Below are 19,877 nucleotides of genomic sequence, written 5' to 3' on the forward strand. Positions count from 1 at the left end.
AAGACAAAGATTCCATTTTTAATGTTGCTTTTCTCGTAGAGGGAACGTGCTGTGATGAATTAAAGTAATTAAGTCTGTGTGACCTTTCTTTAGTCGGAGACCTTTTGCTTGAGTCTGAATGCGTTCTCTGTAAGTATTACGCTCTCTCTAAATGACTACTTTTGTAATATTTTAAAGTAATTTAAATAAAACGGATTTATGTCGCGTCGTAAAGTTGTGGAAATAACGGAGAATGTCCAATTCCTGATAAGATTCTAGAATTGAATGAGGCGTTACTAAATAATGAACACGAGAAGTTATGAAGAGATGTCGTCTCCGTGAGTTTCCGTTATTTCAACGCCATGTTTGAGGCAAACGATACGAGACTAATTAAATTATCTTACGCCACAAAATCTGCGTATCCGTGTTTAAAAAAACGCAGATTGTTAACCTCATTTGTTGAGAATCGTACTAAGAGATAAAAACAATCGTACCGTCAAGTATGAACGGATACGAGCGGCAACACGTTTCCTACACGGTAGACATGACGTCGAAATGATGGTTGAGCGCAAGGTCTATGTACAGTACGGTACATAAGGTCAGGCCATGTGTACTGGAGCCGCCATTGTGGGCCTTTTGAGTCTCATGTTTTAAACAAACTTGTACGAGTAGTCAGTTATATACAACATTAATTAAACTAAAATTGTATAAATTGAGTGATTTCCAGTCAAAATTTGGTAACTGCAAATGAAGGGCATATGAATTTTTTTAATTATGTTACATTAAAAAGAATGTATATTTAATAGTCATTTGGAAAACGCATAACGTTTTTCCAGATGACCCGTATATAAAGTGCTATAAACAAAAAATCATAGGACTACTTACTGATTGTGGCCTGTTCGAAATGCTATTGCTTAAGCTTGCCGTCGTCGTGGAGGTGCACACTGGACGGCGGATGCACGCGCTATGATTTTCTGTTTATAGCACTTTATATCCAGGTCGTCTGGAAAAATGTTGTGTGTTTTCCGAATGACTATTAAATATACATTCTTTTTAATATAACATAATTAAAAAAATTCATATTCCCTTAATTTGCACAATACTATTCCAAAAATTTATATAAATAAAAATGTAGTTAATGTTCGTTTGTTCAAAATATTTAATCTCTGAAAGTTTTTCACCAATTGCTTTGAAATTTTGACGCGATGTTGCATTCGAATATGTGCGTGTTTTTATATACCTACTATTATATAGATGTCACATGAAATTCCCCCCCGCGGAGAGAGGGACTGGATTACGGTTTACTGTGAATAACTCAGCTTCTATTATAGAGAGGTTTCATGTCGACATCACGAGTGACGTCATGAGCATGCGCAATTGTCCAGTGCCATCTTTGTGACTGTTTGCGACTTGTTTACGTTTTGTGTGTGTTCGCGTGCGCTTTAACTGGAGTTCTTGTGTTGTTTTTTTCGTCGCGAATATCACTATGGTGAGTTGTTGTGTAATTGGGTGTAATGCTAGTTCACTCAAGAACAAAGGAACATCATTTTTTAAAATTCCCGGCATTATTTGTCATCAAGGATCCCAAACTGAGGAGCTTTCACGACGAAGGCAAACTGCATGGCTCTCGAGAATTAACCGGAAAAATTTCGTTACGAATAAAGTGAATATCAATACAAGAGTTTGTCAGAAACATTTCATTTCAATATTTACGTTAATAAACACTAAGTTATATTTTAAAACCTAAAAGAGTTTACTGATTTGCTTATATTAATTTAGTTAGGTGTAGTGCATTTATAAACGAATAACTAATGTAATTTCAGGATTTAGCTAGTGCAAACTTATAAACATTACACGTTAAAACTAAAAGCAAGGAGGCTTATTATATGCTAGTTTCAACTAGAAAATAAAGGTTACTTTTACTTTTATATCAGGAGAAACCCAGCCACTTGTTAAATAGTTATGGGCCTCTAAAGATTTATAAGCTTTCATTTGTGACAGGGTGTAGAAATTTGTTGTCAAAAGCAAATAGTTTATAATGTCACCAAATTCTACTTTCGGCCACAACTCTTGATCTACGACGAAGTCTGATAAACTGGCTTCGTATGGATCGCCTTGACATAACGAAATTTTCTCTTCGTACAGAGCTGCATCTCGTCCTGTTAGACCGCTAGAATAGCCCACAAGAAAAGAATCTTTTTTAACTTAATCCATGATAACAGAACTGCAGTATTTTTGCACGTTTAAACTAAAAAAAGACGTCGAATAACAGACCACGTGCAAGCTAAGCGAGCGAAAACTACCACAAAAATGGCGAATGGGCGGAGCAAACGTGTGTTTTATCACGTGACATACGACCTTGAAACCTCTATACTATTTTAGATGCATTTTTGATTGCGTATTAATAAGTGTCACGAGAATGTACACTAAGAAGAGATTTTTCGAGTCTCCCCTTGGGGAGAGGGAAAGGATTAAGGCTTATCCTAAAGAACTCAGTTTCTACTGTACCATTTTAGATAGTTCAGATGCATTTTGATTATGCAACCTCAATTTTACATAACTTTTTGATCAAATAGTTATAGAAAAACAATCATTCATATTATTTGCTGTTGTGATTGAATCTAATTAAATAGGTGCTAAAACTGATACAATTTCATATATAGGGACTTCCTAAAGTGATGCAAAGAAATGTTAAAGTATAAAGAATATATAACGAAGTTATCCAAAATTTGTTTTAAAGCATTTACCAATACAATATTAATACATTAAAAAAATAAATACTGGACTAACATTTAATTGTTGAACATTTTTGGCTTTACAAAGGCTTATATGTCATAAAATACAAACGATCGCCTTAAAACTCGGGCTATAAATTGACTAATTAAATGATAGATATAAAGTAATTTGTTACTAGAGATAGACGTCAGGCACCATCTCTTATCTAAGTTAATAATGGTGCCTAACGTCTATCTCTAGTACAAATTGGGTTAAATTTCAAATACGTATACTGTCATGGTGGCACTTCCTGTTGCGGCTAGCCTTGCTCCCTATGCCTTTGGTTTGGAGCGATTTGTTATCACGTGACAACCCTACCAGCCTGGATCACGTGATAAACTAAGATAACTTATTATAAATTAGTATAACAACTAATTATACTAAAATACCAAATGAAATACTAACAATAAAAAAAGAAATATAAAGATCCCTATGGGGTTAAATGTCATATTTTCCTAATTACGTAAAATTTATCAAGAAGCTGGTATTAAACAAAATTTAATGATATTTTTAACAGAGCTTATCTGAGACATAACTCCTTTCTATGTATACACTGAAGATACAAATATAATAAAACAAATTACACTATTTTTGGAGGTCAGCAGAAGTATGCATAAATGAGCTTTTGCTTCTATACAGTTTTTTTTACATTTAAAGTACTGTTTATATCTCTGGAAAAAATATGCAATCTTACTGACAGAAAAGTTGAGATTAACAAATTCTTGGTGTTGTGTTGACAAGAATTTTGTATCACATGAGTTACAAACCTTGAAGTGAGTTGTAACTGATTTTCCTTTAAATTGTCTTTGTTTAGGAATGAACTAATATGCTCTGCAAATACTGGATTTGATCTGGTTTCAAAAATAAATTCAGTTTGTTTTCTATTGTTCTTGCTTTTGTGTCAGCTTTTGTATCTAAAATTTAAAAACAGACTGTATATAGTATCTTTGAAATCTTGGATGTTGTATAGATTACTCCCTATGGAATTTTCAATGGATCCCTATGGAACTCTGAACAGAGATGAGTTCAATGGTACCCTACATATGGACCAGAGACCGAAAATAAGAAAGTTATCATACTTACCATTTCTTGCCTTTTATAATGCATTCTACGCCACTTTAGAGTTTTCCACTAGTTGGTGCTTCTTGTAGTTCAGTATACATTTCCTCTTTTTTTTCTTTGTTCAAGAACTACTATGAATCAATAACTATGGACGTTAAACACTGGGCAGCCTGCCGGCGGCTTCCCTCTGATAGCAGTCTATCAACAGCACGAACTCCACCTAGTGGAAAACTCTAAAATTTGCATAGAATGCACTGTGAAAGGCAAGAAATCATAAGTATGATAACTTTTTTATATTTGGTCTTCAGTTTAAAAGTAGTGTATCATTGAACTCGTCTCGGTCCTGAGTTCAAATATATACTCAGTCCCGAAATTCCATAGGGAATAACCTATACAACACCCAAATCTTATACAGCTGAAGTTGAACATCTATAAGATAACAGTAACATTATTTAATGTTTTGTGAGAAGCTTAAGAATATATGATTCTTTCATTGTTTTCATTACATAAAAGTATAGTCAGTTTTCCACTCAAATGTCTGAATTCAGATTCATAATATAAGACATCACTCCATGTTTCACATTACAGAATAAAAGTGGGTCTAAAATTGTTTTAAATGTAAATAAAACATTTACTTGCAGTTGTAGTCTTCTGTTTTCTGACTGAAGTTTTTTTTTATTTAATTTATCTAAAGTATTATCATCACTTTCTTCAATTCTTTTATCTGTCACAGAAGACTCTACTAGAGCTATGTAAAAAAATACATTATAAGTGAAAACATGTTAAAATAATTATTTTTTCGTACTATGTAACATTTCTCGCAAAAACAGACAGCATTGAACATACAAGATTTTCAATAACAGCCAATTTATAAAACACCGAGACTACTTCAACAAAACTGTAATCTTTATTTCAGATGAGAAAAGAACTAGTTCAGCAATTAAATAATCTTACCATTGGTTGTTCTTTCTTCACGAAGTTTTCTTTTCCTAATAAGCTTCCTTTTACTTGTAATACATTTGGGATGATTGGGGGCATTGAAAATTGTGGGAATAGCATTCCATTTTAGCAGCTTTTGTCTGTCAGCTCTCCTCAGTTCAAAGTGAGATTTTTCAAAATGAAACTTAACAACAAATAATTTAATGTAAGGTCACGTATACATCTCAAAGATAGTACCTATAGAAAAATACATGATATACACTAACCTCTCAGTTTAGAATGTTCAGGTTGCTGCTACTTAACCTGTCTGCAGTTCTGTATCCATTTTGCTTTCTCTGTTTATCTGCAGGAAATCTAAACAAACATCTATAAATTTACTCTTACAATTTGGTGTCACACAATAACCCGTTCTTTAATGTTCCAAGTAAGTATATATATAATATAGTTAACTCTACTAATAATTCATCTATAAAACAACACAGTCAATTTAATACTGTGGGGATGTACAGTATAAGAACCATGTGTGGAGTGAACTCTATTGATAAGTCCCAACATGGCCACTGCTGCAAAGAATCATGGGATCATGTTCTGACCTTCTTACCTAGACCTTGGTTGAGTGTGGTGAAAAGAGGTCCATCTTCAGTCATAAGAAATTTTTGAGTGGTTATTACAATTTTAACTTTCAATTCTAAACACACCAGTTCATCTATACGTGTAACCCATTGAAAGCGTGCCTGTCCGTCCGTTTGCGTAACGGTATACCAAAAACAGGCATAGAGGCGCCCCTATCGTGTGTCATATTTCAAACATTTAAATTAACAATATAAATTATTATTTAAATTAACACCCACTAGAGGCACCCTAGCGAATGTTACCAGTGAAGGTAAATAAACAAATTAAACTATTTTAAAGTATTTATAGAATGTTTAATAACACTAAATAATGATTTTTAATTATCATGAAATTTGTAAAGAAAGCCCACTAGGGGGCGTCCCTGGCTTCTAGTATATAAACTATATCACTTATATAGATTTTGCAAGTATAGGTTACACTGAAGTGATCGGATACTGATATGTAAAGAGTGATATTAGGCTGAGCAATTCAATGTTGCAAAGGTTCCTAGATTCCTTAGATTTTTTTAAAAAAGAACAGTGTTTTAAAAATCATTCAGTGATGTAAAAAGACTTAAAACAGTGTGCAAATATTGACTGCTTTAGCATTCTAAGCCAGCTAAATTAATTACAAATTATTATATGAATCAGATACTAGCAAGGCTTTTTGGTATTTTTAAGCTGTCACGAGAGAACTAATAAACTTAAGTAACACAAATATAGTATATATTGAAATAAATAGCAAATTTAGCAATGTCTTGTAAAAATAGCAACAATAATCATTAGAATGTTGATTTTTTTTTCTGTGTTAAAGATTTGCTATTGGTGGCATAAAGCAATTGTTAGAGGCTGGGTGACTTAATACTGTGGGGATGTACAGTACAACATAGTATCTCCATTATCTGGAATAGCAGTAGTAATCATTTATTAAAAATGAAATATGACAAATCTAAAGTATGCTCGGCTTCGAGGAGGCTGGTTAACTTGATCACATCCCACTGAACCTGGGAGCGATGCAACCATTTAACGAGTGTTAAAATGCTTTTTACGTAGCTTATCTATAAAACAACACAGTCAAATAATTCTATATTACTACATATTTTAAAAACTCTTGAAAGTATCCTAAATAAACCGGAGAACTTGTCAGTCAACCCTAAATATAGTGTCAAAAACCCCAATTTGGTAATGCTGAGACACTTTGACAAAATATCAGATGAATTGCATGATTAATTTCATTTTTCAATTGTTAATTTTCAATCTTTCTGGCATGTTGGTTGTTTGGAATATTGATGACAGATATTCCAAACAACCAGTGAATATTTTACTTATCCACATACTTGTTACAAAATAATGGTCCACAGCTGTAGGGACTTAACAGTTAAGTACAGTTCCTGGCATAGCTTTGTTTGCGTTAACGGCCATTCTTTAACTTGGATAATTAGCTTCCTCTTTAACTGGTTCACACAAGTGTGGTACTTGAACATGGTATGCACTGTCTCAGATTCATTGTTCATGTTGTTAGACGGAGCAATAAATTACCAATTGATCTACTGTTTCTATGATTTGGGTATTAAAATTTTTATGCTCCAATATATATATAAATGGTTTGCTGTATATGTAGATAATATGACAAATTTAGCCTCTGTAATCCAAATTATTATTGGTAGACCAATCCCACAGCAATCTCATTGGCAAATTGATTTTATTTTATAAAGACTACATCATATGCATTTCGGGCTGGTCTAATGTTTTCCAGCCCTTCTTCAGTGCTAAAAACAATAACAAAAAAGTAATATGTTTTAACTAAAAACGACATCAATGTATAACTATGACAAGTTTACAAACTTCCAGGGAGAAACTTACAATAAACGTTGGTGGGAATTACAACATTATTTCCATGGATGGGGAGTGCAAACCTTCCTCACATTTACAGGTATCCTAAAATCTAAATTTACTTTTTTTGTACATAACTTATTAAAATATGGCTAATATAATTAATATTGTAAACAACACTTTTACTTAAAAGTTTAAAACAATTTCCTCCACACATGTATAATAAACACATTAAAACTTCCAATTACTAAATAAGCTGACAAACAATTGTATAGATATTCCAAAAGCATAAATTACACCACACGTATACGACCTTTATTAGCACCAGTATACTTCATTCAACACGTTTACAACAGTAATCATGTGATGACGTCTTAATACTTAACGGTTTATTTTATCCCAGCGCCATCTATCAGATTATACCAGCTATAATTAATTTCCATCCCTTTCGACTGATTTATTAACTCCTTGGGACTCCGGCGAATTAAATACTTTTTAATTTTAATGTAGTTAAACATAAAAACGAAAAAAAAATTATAGAAATGTGTTAATTTTGAAGAAAAAGCTTCAAAGTATAATTTCCTTTGTCTCGCCTTAGCGCGAAACTTGACACCGATGTGTCATTGTTTACACAGCTGGATGACCTTGAGAACAGCTGGTGTCGTCTTTCGCGGGACATTCTCATGAAACTCTCGGGAGGAGAAGGGTAAAAAGTAGGGTGAATACTAGATGGCGGTATATTTCTAAATATTTTTTTAAAATTACGATTTTAATTGAAATTTCCGACCCCCCGACTTAATTAAACGTATATATAATAAAATCTATTAATTAAAAAAATTAAAAAACTATTGGATGCTGTTTTTGACATCAGAAAATAGCTTTAAATAACTTTACCGAAGTAAAATCGACGCACTAGAACTTTAGAAAGATGAATAAAGTTTTATAAAAAAATCCCATAAAAAAACCATTAAGCGTTAATTGCGTGTCATTAAAGGTTAATTAAACTCGCAATAAAATTTTTTCGCGCGGGTAAAAATTTTTCAAAAAATTTGGAGACTTAGAAAACATCCGAAAAATCAAAAAAAAAAAAAAATTTTTTTAGGGGTCCTAAAGGACCCCATTTTTTGTAACGCTATACAACTTGCCCGAGATATCTCGGGCTAAGGGCTGAACGCGTTAAATTATTATTTTTTTGTTTTCTTATTTCTATGTGTTCCTTAAATTTCCTTTTATACATGTCTTTTTCAATATGTAAAATTTTAATATTATTTCTATTAATATTACAATTATTGCTATTAGTGTGGTTAAACCACGGAGAATTATTATACTTAAGCCGAATGGCTGCTTCATGTTCTTTGACTCTAATTTCTAGCACACGTCCAGTTTCTCCTATATACGTACACGGATTATGACAATTACATTCAATTTTATAAACAACACCAGCTTTTTTTAAAGGGTCTAAATTATTATTACTAATTTTATTAATATATTTACAAATATTTTGTGAAATTTTATTGGTCAAAGATGCATATGATGTAGTCTTTATAAAATAAAATCAATTTGCCAATGAGATTGCTGTGGGATTGGTCTACCAATAATAATTTGGATTACAGAGGTTAAATTCGTCATACTATTTTTATGCTGTTGTGACCAACCTGGCAACACTTACCGTGCCCCTAGATTTTGCCCTTTGTCTCCCGGTCAGCCATTCTGACCACGTGCATGGTACTGCTGACACACACTGTACTAGAGCTCCAAATAAATTTGTTTTACCTGTTAAATTCTGTGGTTATTTCATCTAGAACCACAAAGTGGTGACCCGAACATGATCACAAGAACTTATTTTCCCAATTCTGTGAGTAGTTAATTAGTTATATATTTCCGTCATGATGAAAAGCGAAGACCCCGTTGAGGTAGCACGAGTATCGGTGAAAATTCCACCATTTTGGAGAAAGAACGCTAGAGTATAGTTCACACAGGTGGAATCACAATTTGCTGTCTCTAATATCACAACAGAGGTTACGAAATACCATCATGTACTAGGATCGCTTGACTGTGAAATAGCCGAATTGCCGATCTAATATCTCAACCGTTGACGAGCATGCCCTACACGGACCTAAAATCGCGATTAATCAACGAGTTCGAAGAACCCGAAATTAGGAAGGCAAAATAATCATTGTAATCTGACAAAGGCTTATCAATCAGGCTGAAAACATTTTGTTTTGATTTAAATTTAGTCTCTGGAAAAGTGTGTAAGGTGTTTTTAGTGCCTTTGTATACTGGTGAAGTTTCACCTTTCAACTATTATTGATAGATCCAATTATATTTTAATGACATTCCAATGATCAAATTTTTTTTGTCTCTCATTTGTGGAAATGTAAGGCTAAACATGAACTAATTGACAATGTAGACCAAAAATATGAATTTAATTCAACATAGCATAATAGTTTGATTGTTTGCCTCATAATTGTTAATTGAACATTATTCTGTATAGTACTGTTTGACAAAAGTTAACTGGATCTTCTGATGACACTCAGATTACCTTCTTGTAATTTCTCAAAGAAAAGTAATAGCTTGTGCCAATATATAAGTTTTTTATTGTAACAACATATAATGTTCATAATATCTTTAGCATTGTAGAGAAATGTTTACTAGAACAGTTACTTTATTTAAGGACTTCTTATATCAAGAAGAAGAATGCACAAAAACCAGAGGACTACAATCATTTTCAGAATATTTATTGTAATGTAAATGTGTGTGCTAGTTATTCAGCATTTTGGAATACTGTCCTCCTTCAGCAGAAGGTTACATGAAACTTTCTTTAAAAATTAATTTAAAATTATTTAGTACATCAAATTTAGTAAATGGCTATCTTATTTATTTTTTAAAAAAGAATTAACTCTCATCCATTAGATCAGTGATTCTTAATGGGGGCCACGGCCCCTGGGGGTCCATAAGAAGTTTGCCGGGGGACCGCCAATTTATGCAAAATTTTCTTCAGAATATAATAAAAAGAAAATTGATGTATAACGTATTGAAAAGTGAAATAAGAAAGATTAAGTTTTTCCTATTTAGTTTTATTTATTTCTTATTTCTTCCTACATACAACGTTGTTAGTACAGAAGAAATAAATGCAAATATGCTACTTAAACCGCAGTGTTTACTTCTTTTATTCCAAAGTAATTCTAAGAAACTATTAATGCTTGGAATTTTAAAAATAATTATGCAAAAATAGTAGGCTTAGTAGTAGGGTTTGAAAATTAAATATTTTTGCAAAAGATATGTGAAATCTTAACTACAAGTTGTATGTGACTTAGTTTTAGTTTGGTTCTGGCATCGACTTTAGATCAAATAATAGTGCATTTCTTTCTTATATTGTGTGTTTAGTTTTAATTATTTATAATTAACCCATAAAAAAAGGAAGAAACAGAAAGGAACATTAGAAAATTTTTTTAATGTAAGTAATCACGGACCAGGATCTTCAAAAAGAAAATACTAGTGAAAGTTCCGATGATGATACAGTGAAAAATGCAATGGAAAACAAACCAGAAATCTTCCAGACCACAGGTGAAAAAACACATAACATCCGTCTTCTTCTAAATGCATTAAACACGATTCCACCCAAATCAATTGAATCGGAAAGGGCATTCTTGGTAGCAGGACTTTTAGTTACTAAAATAAGAATCAGATTGAGTGATTGGAGTACTGACTATTTTTGCTTTTTAAAATCTTACAAAATATTATTGTAAATTTTTATATTATGTTTATTTAAGAAATGAAAATTACAATTTAAGTTAGAAGTTCGATCTAAGTTAATTTTCTTAAATTTTCAATTCAATTCAGAAGATTGTTGTATGCAGTTTCCACAAACTTCAAATAAATTTTTTCTATTTGTGAAAATTTTTACGTAATTCAAAGGTAATTTTTAATATATATCTTACACAGCATTATTAATATGATTTTGGAGGTTGCAGAATGTATTAAATTACTTTAAAAAATGAAAAATAATTATATTATTTGATTTCATGATATCTGTACAAGTACTCTTCACTTTACGACCAAGTTCCGTTCTGACGACTACGTCGTTAAGCAAATTGCTCGATAAGCGAGGAGCTTGCACTGTGAATATAGGATCATTGAAAATCATACAAATTATGCAACAAACTTCAAATTTATTCATAAAAAGACACTTACAGTACACTATTAGCCTATTATAGTACGCTTAGTGCACATGTCACCATTTGCCACTGACCGACACTCAAGCTGAGAAAGGGGATTCCCTGAATTGCAGGTCGAAACTTGATTGGTCGTAAGTGCGAGTGATCGTTAAGCAGATAGGTCGTAAAATGAGGAGTACCTGTATATCTGAAAAATAATTAATTTTATCTCGGGATTTCTTGGGATCCCAGGAAACAGTTCACTTTTATCTTGGAATCCTGGGACAAGCAAAAGACCGGGAACTGAGAAACCCTAGCTGCTATTTTATATGTAAAAGGATCATTTGAGGCTGTCGGTATGAATAATGGTTGGTTTCTTGGTTTATAGTAAATATCTGCTTTGATCTGGCTATTTATAAGGTACTGGGTGTTTTTTTTTTTTTGCTGAATTTGTTCTAGGTTAAGTGTAAGACCATAAGGGTCTTACACTTAACCTAGAACAATTCTTAGGTCTTACACTTAACCAACAATGCCATACCATTCATGCATCATATGGCATTGTTGATATCTAGCTCAGCTTTCCAAATGATCAAGATGTCAATATATCTTTTAAACGTGATTATCTCGGAGGAATGATGGTAGGATAGTCTATTCCAAGTTGTGTATCACCTGTTCTCATAGGTCATCTGATGGGGGATGTCCATAGGTATTTCTTGTTTCTGCAAGTAAATTTTAATATCATATTGAACAAAGTGTAGCATAGCATGTGTGCCAATTCTAAAATTTGATGATGTACAGGGCTTTTAATTGTCTGGAATAACAAAACCCATAAGGCACAGAAACAAAGTTCTAATTTAATAGATGGATATAAGGATACAAAATCTAAAACTGTGATGTGTTCTTTATTAGTTAATTCAATGTTTTGTAATTCTGCCAGATCTTGTATGTTTTGAATTGTGAATTCATAATTTTTTAAATGTGATGTTAGTAAATGGTGTACTTTATCCTCTAAATGTCATGTGAGTGATCTGGCTCTGTCTACTATTGGTCATAATGAGGTGCCAGTTTGTGTTTTGACAAAAGCAAACAACCTAGGGGTATCTGGAGCACATACTATCTCCCTATTCAAATTTAATTTGTTGGCAAGGGAGGAAGGAATGTGTAAGTTTAGTGACTCGTGCTTGTAAGCCGTTTATATACCCTTCATTGATTAGTTCACATTTGGTGTCGATAATGTATTGGTTGAACATCCTCTTGTACGTAGTCGTCTTCAATAATACCAAAGTTCTATTCATATCAGCCTTTAACACTGTAATGCCATTGTCTGCCAGCCACTTCTTACTCCTGTAGAGAACCTTTTAGAAAAGTGCGTCTTGTTGATCGCTCCTTAAGTTTCTGGTGTTAAATGCCACTTTTGATCTGTAGAATTCTTTAACTTTCTTCCATACTGTAATTCAGCCTATCTATATTTGGTGTCACACATTCAAGCTTGAGTTCTGTGTATCCTAGAGTGTACAGTACATGGGACCTAGTTTTATGATATTGATGAGAAAATTTGGAGGAGATACTGTCCCAACAAATCAACAGCGTATCTGTGATTACTTTGGTATTTCTTTTCTGCTTTGTGTAGATCCATCTCAGCTTTTTGCCATATCTATTTCATGGGGTGTTTGATGATTTGTCTTGTATGCTGATAATCTGTCTGTCGACTTCATACAGTGTGTTTGGGTCTTGCTCAAAGAAATAGTTCTGAAACTTAACCAAATTATTGGGCTTGGAGTACATCTCTCATCTATTTTTTCTAACGGCTTTCCTTAGACATAATACTCTTAATTTTGGAATGAGAGATTCAAATCCCATTGATAGACATATATGTAAAATAGACATAAGAAAAATTTTGTTCATTGGCATTCTAATAAGTTGAGTTTAGTTAGCCTTTACTCTTGTTAGGGCTAGCACTAACCTTTGATATATCTTAGCCAGCATTGCTTTCAGAGTACTGAATTTTTCTAAGCTAGTAATATACTATTAAATAACTCCACTAAAACTAAAACCTTTAAACAATACCAGCAAAAATAATTTAATTTAACCCTTAGCCTGCTGTTTGCCACGCCCCTTATTTTGTAAAATGGCCAAGGGCAAAATAGCTGAATTAGGCAATATTATTTTAAAAATTCACCAAAAATTAAATTATTATTTTATTCATATGAAAAAATTCACATATATTTATCAATATAGTTAGTTTTAGATATGACATTTTTCAATAAATTTTATTAAAGAAATTTATGAGAAAAGAAATAATTATATATTATAAATGATGTTCAAACTTGAAAATTTGTTACTTTTTGTCAAAATTAACATTGTCCAGTTACTTCATTTTTATTGGCACTGAGCCAGATCCATGTAGAATATTGTTTTGTACAATCCTGTATAATTTTTGTGTGTGTATGTTTTTTGTTTTCAAGTTATCACACATTAAATGTTTTTATTTCAAGCAAATTTTTCGATATAAACTAGTATGCTTTATTATCATGAAATTTACAAAAAATGAAAATATTTTTGATAAAAATAAAATTATTATAAAACATTCATATAATATATGTTGATTTTTACATCAAAAAGAAAAAAATTAGGAAAAAAACAGGGAAAAAAATGCATCTGTGATCTTGGCAGGACCAAATCTGTAAAAGAGTATTTTTTCATTGCATTTGTTTCAAGATGATACTGCATATAAGTATAATGTAAAACTCGATCACATACCTTACTAGTAATTGCAAAAATAAAAAAAAATAAAAAATAAAAAAGTAGAAAAAAATGAATCTACGATGTTGCAAGGACCAAATCTGTAAATAAGTATTTTTTTATTGCATTTGCTGCAAGATGATACTGCATATAAATATAATGTAAAATGTTTGATCAGAATTACATCACATACTCATCCTATCAGCAATGATGATTTGGGTAACATTCAGAATGTGTAACCCCTTTAGACAACGAGTGCAGATGGTTCTTGATCTTTTTTTCAGTCCAATGATTGTGCACACACAACACTTTAACTCCTTTTTTTCCGGTAACTTCCTTAGTTTTCTTGGTTCTTGAGGATCTTCAAGAGACTTTTTGGTTGTTGTCCATTCCCCCCAAGCTCTCTATTATGGATATGTTGTAGGCGTACCTAGATTTTACTTTACCTGGGCCTCCAAAATTCGCTTTGTATAATATATACGAGTTCAATACCATCCTGCCTATGATATTGAACCCAACTTTTTTCCAGTACTTCAGACTTTCTCTCATCCAAGTACGCATATAACATCATGTTCGATGTATTGACCCCACCCATAAATTTATTATATTCTAATATTATTTGTGGCTTTGACTTAGCCACTCCATGCCTAACAATTTCTTCATCACACGCCCTCGTATGGCTGGATAGTAGCAAGACTGGATTTTTTGTGAAGATTTTTCCCGAGAGACACAGGCTGACAATGGGCCAGATCTATAATACGATGTTTGGCTGACAGAAAACTTAGATTTCAGTGGGGCAGGTAAATATTTTCTGTTCTATGAACTATGCCAGTGATGTAGGTACCCAGTGAATATAAATATCGAACGAGAGGAACCGACATGAAGAAATTGTCTGCAAAAAGATGATAGCCTATATTGAGGTACAACCCCGTCTCAGGCAGTTTTTTACGACGCTGTACCCTAGACCAAATTTAGAATTGTTGTCTTTTTCCTGCTGAGTCCTGGCCCCTCTATAAGTGAAAAAACTCAAGCAGTACTGAGAGACTGAGTCACACAGCATCCAAAATTTTATGCCCCACTGATGATGATGTTTTTTTGGAAGGTACTGCATGAGAGAAGTTCTATTTTTGGTACCAACTAGGCTTTTATCCACACAAATTTGCTGGTGTGGCGTGTAGTGATGTCGGAACACGCTGTTCGAGTGATCAACCAGAGGTTGAAATTTTGCACAAGGATCGTATCCTTGTTTCCCTGGGCCGGATAACTTGGAGTTATCGACAAGATGGAAAAACCGCAACAAGTGATAAAAGCGGGTTCTTGAAAACATTTTCCCAAACCATGGAGTGGCTTGGGAGGAAGAAGAGGATCAGTAAGATTCTATGGTAGGCTTTTTGATTAATCCCATATTCAATATACAAGCTATAAACCCCTTTATTTCTACAACTGAAATTTTGGACCAGTTCTTTAGGGCGGGCGGTACATTATTCCCCATGCTATTTATGACTTGTTGCACATAACGATTAGATTGAGCAAAGTCATTGTGAAAAGAAGATCGAAATACGCAATCTGTGGTGAATGTGGCAATGGCATGTGCTTAGGGCCAGCTGGCTCTAGAAAAGAGAAAGGAAGTGAAGAAGTTTGCTCTGGAGATAGAATCTCCTGATAGTCCTCGTCATCTGTTGTTGATTGCTTAATTTGATTAGAGCAGCTTGGAGAGGTCAAATCATCATCAGAGTCATTATCAGACCCTTTGTACATACTGACATCAGAATCAGAGTCAGACTCAGATATCATATCAGAGATATTTTTGATATTATCTAACAGGTCAGAGTCATCTAACTTTTGAATCTTTGATGTCAATGCCATTATAAAAACACGTTGGTGAAAATCAATAAATCTAATTAAAAAAATAAAACTATATGTAATGATATGTTACAATATAAAACTAAAACTATAATAAATAAAATTACGATAGATGAATCAAAAAACATGAGATAAAACAATTACAAATAACTGATTAAAAATTTAATTCGATATAAGATCAAAATTTATATTAAAAATTATGAAAACTATATTGTATATATATCTTAGAAAGTAAATTAGTTTATTTTATATAGAAAACTAGATAGAAAAATAAACAAAAGATTGAATAAAATGAACAAAGAAACAATATGAAACTTACCTGCAACACACACAACACAACTCGTTGAGCGAAAAAGCAAAAGTGAAATTTTAAAAGTTCTAAACAAAGGTTATGTAGGTCAACAAAACACCACCTAGACAAAAATATGTGAAACAGACAATAAACAAGACGCTGCCATCAAGTGCTGACATCTGACGATAAATTTTATAAAAATCGATTGTTAGCAGGGTAACGATTCATCGTTACCCTGGCCGGTTTGCTTAACAACTAGGGTAAGGATAGATTGGTACCCTGGCTGGGAAAGAGTTAAATATATTATGATAAACATTTTTACAACCTTAGAAAACTTCATAAATACATATATATTTAATATGTTAACCTAGATACATGAAAATATGTTACAATTTTAACATTTGTATTTTAGGAAAGTTAAGATTTTTGATTTTATCTTATTCTTGTATTCATTGATGATATGCTTACTATTATTCTTAATTTAATCTAAAAAATTTATGTTAGATCTGTTTGAATTTCTGTAAAAACTATGTGGTAAGCTTTAAACCAGGAGTGTCCAGGCTGCGGGCCTCATGCAGTCCAAGGCAAGTTCCAATGTGGCCCAATAAACATGTAAACAGAACCAACAAATTTTTAAATTTTATTTTTATTCATTTCAACAGCATAGACTCAAAAAATAAGTTTCACAAAGCTGTAAACATTTATACATATTTTATTTTTTAGTGGAAAAGAAATATTTTCAAATACTTGGAAATGTTTGAATGAGGAAAGAATACTAAATAAAGCTAGAATTGTGACTCCGAGGATTATAGACGCAAATTCGGGGAAAGGAGAGAAAGGCCAAAAAATAAAAATTAGTGAGAGAGGCTAAATAGATCTTCTGTTATGCAAATATTGACGCTTAATTTTCCAACCTCTCTCACTTTTTCTTTTATCCTTTCTCTCCTTTTCCTGCATTTGGGTCTGTAAACCTTTTAGTCCCAACTCCAGCTTTATTTAGTATTCCTTCCACTGTTGCAAGATTTGGCTACCCTTTATTTAGGTTGGTGTAAAGAACATCATTTGGTGCATTGGCTACTTTTTGGGCTACATATTATTTATGAATGTACTAGCAGATAAGACTGGCGTTGCTCAGGCAAAAAGTAATGATAGCAAAGATTAGGATTATTACATTATAGCCAATCTCATCCATTTTCACAGAATGCAAGAATTAGGTCTCCCTGTTTCCAGACTAATTAGAGAATTTTTAGATGGGTGTAAAAGTATGTTTGATTTCCCACAAAACCTCAAAAAAACTGCATCTGTGCCTGTAAATCTTGCACATCACTTTCTCTTAACACTTCCATTGTTACGGAATATACTTCTTTCATCCCCATATGGTACCCTACTGAATGTGGTACCCTACTAAAATGCAGTTAAAAACAAAAAATTACATCTAAAATAGTACAGTACAGTAGAAGCTGTCTTTCAGGATGTGCCTTAAACCTTTCCCTCTTCCCTTGCAGGGGGATTTCGAAAAATCCCTTGTTAGTGTATGTACATTCTCCTGATGTACCCTATTAAAACAATAAAAAACGTAAAAACTGCATCTAAAATAGAATAATGGAAGGTGAGTTCAATGCTTTGTTTTTTCAGATGGATTTTATTGAAGCTGAGTTCTTCATGGTAGGCCTTAATCCTGTCCCTCTCCCCTGGGGTGACTTTTGAAAAATCTGTTCAGTGTACATTCTTGTGATGTGTCCTGTGAACCAAATTTTAACTTCAACTCCTAACCGTTTGGGCTCTGCACATATTATTATTATTATTATGTTGGGTTAAGTTAGATATACTCGGTTAACACCGGTGGCTGTGTACTATGCCGGACCAAAGTCAAGGCATAGTAACCAAAACAGAAATTAAAGAAGTGTATCAGTGTGTGTCTGTATTCAGGAATTTTCTCACAATATGACATGTATTCAATATAGTGGCCTTCTGTAGTGTGATGTATGTGTTTCTATTCAATTCTAATGTGCCCAGGCTTTTGTGTAGTGTGTGTGGTATGACACCTGTAGAGGAGAGAACAACAGGTACAATAAGCACCCTATCCATCCTCCACAGATGCCTTATTTCCTGGGCGAGTTCTGTGTACTTGCTAATTTTTTCAGTGCATGCGTTTTGTATATTGTGAGTGTTTGGAATGGATATGTCTATAATGTATGTGATTTTATTGTGTTTGTCAATGAGTGTGATGTCTGGTCTGTTGTGGTAAATTGTTTTATCTGTGATTATGGCTCTGTCGTAGTACATTTTGTGCGTGTTGTTTTCCAATACTGTCTGTGGAATGTATTTGTAGTATGGTTTGTGGATGTCTACTAATTTGTGTTTCTTTGCAAGCTCTTGGTGTATTATATTCGCTACTTGGTTATGTCTGTGTAAATAATCTGTCTGTGCCAAGAGCTTGCAACCAGAGGTGATGTGTTGTATAGTTTCTGGCATGATGTGACATTTTCTGCATGTGTCATTTGTGAGTGTTGCATCTTTGAGTATGTGTTTTCTGTAGTTTTTAGTATTTATGACCTGATCCTGTATGGCAATCATGAATCCTTCCGTCTCCCCAAAGAGGCATCCCTGAGCTAACCAGCTGTTTGACGCAGTTTTGTCAACAAAATCCTGGGCCAGATCGTAAGGATGCCTGCCATGGAGTGCCTTTCGAGCCCACGATTGCTTAATGGTGTCTATGCTTTTTATATGTTGTGTTGTGTCCATATGATGTGAGTGTAAGTTTAATGGTGTGTTATTTGAGTCTGCTAGAGTTACTGCTTTATGTAATTGTGATGTTTCTTGTTTTTTGTAGAAAAACTCTCGCAGTGACTGTATTTGTTTGTAGTGAAGGTTAACTATGTCAATCAGGCCACGTCCGCCATCTTTACGTGGAAGGGTTAATCTTTCTGTGGCAGATTTAGGATGATGTTGTTTATGCTTAGTAAGTGTTGTTCTTGTTTTCCTTTGGAGTTGCTCAAGATCAGTGTGAGTCCAATGTATAACTCCAAAAGAATATGTGAGTACTGGGATGACATATGTGTTTATTGCTTTAACTGTGTGTTTTGCATTTAATTGTGTTCTGAGAATAGCATTTAACTTACTTTGGTATTCTTTAATTAATGTTTGCTTTATTTGTGTATGTTCTGTTAGTTTGGCCTGTTGGAATCCTAAATACTTGTAGAACTCGCCCTCTTCCATGGATTCAATAATGTCTCCATTTCCAAGTGCAAAATCTTCTTTCTTCAGGATTCCTTTTTCAATGTGAACTGTTTTGCATTTATCTAGGCCAAATTCCATTTGTATGTCCTTGGTGTATGAATGTGTGATTTTTAGGAGTTGATGAAGTTGTTTTTGTGTAGATGCATAAAGTTTTATGTCATCCATGTACATGAGATGTGACAGTGTAAACTGTGTTTTTTTTTTTTGTGTCTGATATTGTAACCATATTGCGTGTTGTTTAACATGTTGGATAATGGGTTCAGGGCTAAGCAGAACCAGAGAGGACTCAAGGAATCTCCTTGAAAAATTCCTCGCCTAATAAAAATTTGGTTTGTTTGTATGCAAGTGTTACTAACTCTGAGATGTGGTGTTGTTCTCCAGTGC

The sequence above is a fragment of the Centruroides vittatus genome, unplaced genomic scaffold (assembly GCF_030686945.1).
Source record: "Centruroides vittatus isolate TY-2023 unplaced genomic scaffold, ASM3068694v2 contig_245, whole genome shotgun sequence".
Taxonomy (NCBI): domain Eukaryota; kingdom Metazoa; phylum Arthropoda; class Arachnida; order Scorpiones; family Buthidae; genus Centruroides; species Centruroides vittatus.